Source organism: Thunnus albacares, chromosome 5 (genome assembly GCF_914725855.1).
Source record: "Thunnus albacares chromosome 5, fThuAlb1.1, whole genome shotgun sequence".
NCBI lineage: Eukaryota > Metazoa > Chordata > Actinopteri > Scombriformes > Scombridae > Thunnus > Thunnus albacares.
In genome coordinates this window covers 856,292-858,791 of record NC_058110.1, presented here as the reverse complement: position 1 = coordinate 858,791, position 2,500 = coordinate 856,292, and positions in this window count along the sequence as shown.

Below are 2,500 nucleotides of genomic sequence, written 5' to 3'. Positions count from 1 at the left end.
GAAAGTGTGGATGGGATACCAGGGGCACGAAGGTGTGGATGGGATACCAGGGGCATGAAAGTGTGGAGGGATACCAGGGGCATGGGTGAACAGCGGGAGTACAAATGACTCTCTTAAGGTAGCCAAATGGGATACCGGAGGGATACCAGGGGCATGAAAGTGTGGATGGGATACCAGGGGCATGAAAGTGTGGGTGGGATACCAGGGGCATGAAAGTATGGGTGGGATACCAGGGGCATGAAAGTGTGGATGGGATACCAGGGGCGCGAGAGGGAGAGACACGATAAAAGACTAAGTCCACACTTCCAGGGATACCAGGGGCACGAAGTTGTGGAGGGATACCAGGGGCATGAAAGTGTGGATGGGATACCAGGGGCATGAAAGTATGGGTGGGATACCAGGGGCATGAAAGTGTGGATGGGATACCAGGGGCATGAAAGTGTGGATGGGATACCAGGGGCATGAAAGTATGGGTGGGATACCAGGGGCATGAAAGTGTGGATGGGATACCAGGGGCACGAAGGTGTGGATGGGATACCAGGGGCATGAAAGTGTGGATGGGATACCAGGGGCATGGGTGAACAGCGGGAGTACAAATGACTCTCTTAAGGTAGCCAAATGGGATACCGGAGGGATACCAGGGGCATGAAAGTGTGGATGGGATACCAGGGGCATGAAAGTGTGGGTGGGATACCAGGGGCATGAAAGTATGGGTGGGATACCAGGGGCATGAAAGTGTGGATGGGATACCAGGGGCATGAAGGTGTGGATGGGATACCAGGGGCATGAAGGTGTGGATGGGATACCAGGGGCATGAAAGTGTGGATGGGATACCAGGGGCATGAAAGTGTGGATGGGATACCAGGGGCATGAAAGTGTGGATGGGATACCAGGGGCGCGAGAGGGAGAGACACGATAAAAGACTAAGTCCACACTTCCAGGGATACCAGGGGCACGAAGTTGTGGAGGGATACCAGGGGCATGAAAGTGTGGGTGGGATACCAGGGGCATGAAAGTATGGGTGGGATACCAGGGGCATGAAAGTGTGGATGGGATACCAGGGGCATGAAAGTGTGGATGGGATACCAGGGGCACGAAGGTGTGGATGGGATACCAGGGGCATGAAAGTGTGGAGGGATACCAGGGGCATGGGTGAACAGCGGGAGTACAAATGACTCTCTTAAGGTAGCCAAATGGGATACCGGAGGGATACCAGGGGCATGAAAGTGTGGATGGGATACCAGGGGCATGAAAGTGTGGGTGGGATACCAGGGGCATGAAAGTATGGGTGGGATACCAGGGGCATGAAAGTGTGGATGGGATACCAGGGGCATGAAGGTGTGGATGGGATACCAGGGGCATGAAGGTGTGGATGGGATACCAGGGGCATGAAAGTGTGGATGGGATACCAGGGGCATGAAAGTGTGGATGGGATACCAGGGGCATGAAAGTGTGGATGGGATACCAGGGGCACGAAGTTGTGGAGGGATACCAGGGGCATGAAAGTGTGGATGGGATACCAGGGGCATGAAAGTGTGGATGGGATACCAGGGGCATGAAAGTGTGGATGGGATACCAGGGGCATGAAAGTGTGGATGGGATACCAGGGGCACGAAGTTGTGGAGGGATACCAGGGGCATGAAAGTGTGGATGGGATACCAGGGGCATGAAAGTGTGGATGGGATACCAGGGGCACGAGAGAGTGGGTGGGGTACCAGGGGCACGAGAGAGTAGGTGGGGTACCAGGGGCACGGGAGGCCGGAGGCCTGTGGCTGCATGTTTAAGCCAGGGGTGGGGGCTTAAGTTTGGGGTACAGTGGTTCGGCTGGTGGGCAAGGTTCCTGGAGCCTCACATGGGGAACCATGTAGTGGGGCCGGGTGCGTAAGCCCAGGCGAGGGTGCCCAATTGCGGGGTGGGCAGGAGGGCCCTGACCTCCGGGGTCAGGGGGGAGAGTGTTAGAGGACGGGGGGGTCGCGGCCGGGCTTAGGGTCAGGCGGGGCCGGTTAGGGTCGGGTTCTCGGGCCGGGGGCCCGGGGGCCCCGGTCGGGCAGCGGGTCCGGGGTCAGGGGGGAGAGTGTTAGAGGACCGGGGGGTCCCGGCGGGGCTCGGGGTCAGGAGGGGCCGGTTAGGGTCGGGTTCTCGGGCCGGGGGCCCCGGGGCCCCGGTCTGGCAGCGGGTCCAGGGTCAGGGGGGAGAGGGCTAGGCACCGGGGGGGTCCCGGCGGGGCTCGGGGTCAGGAGGGGCCGGTTAGGGTCGGGTTCTCGGGCCGGGGGCCCCGGGGCCCCGGTCTGGCAGCGGGCCCGGGGTCAGGGGGGAGAGGGCTAGGCACCGGGGGGGTCCCGGCGGGGCTCGGGGTCAGGAGGGGCCGGTTAGGGTCGGGTTCTCTGGCCGGGGGCCCCGGGGCCCCGGTCGGGCAGCGGGCCCGGGGTCAGGGGGGAGAGGGCTAGGCACCGGGGGGGTCCCGGCGGGGCTCGGGGTCAGGAGGGGCCGGTTAGGGTCG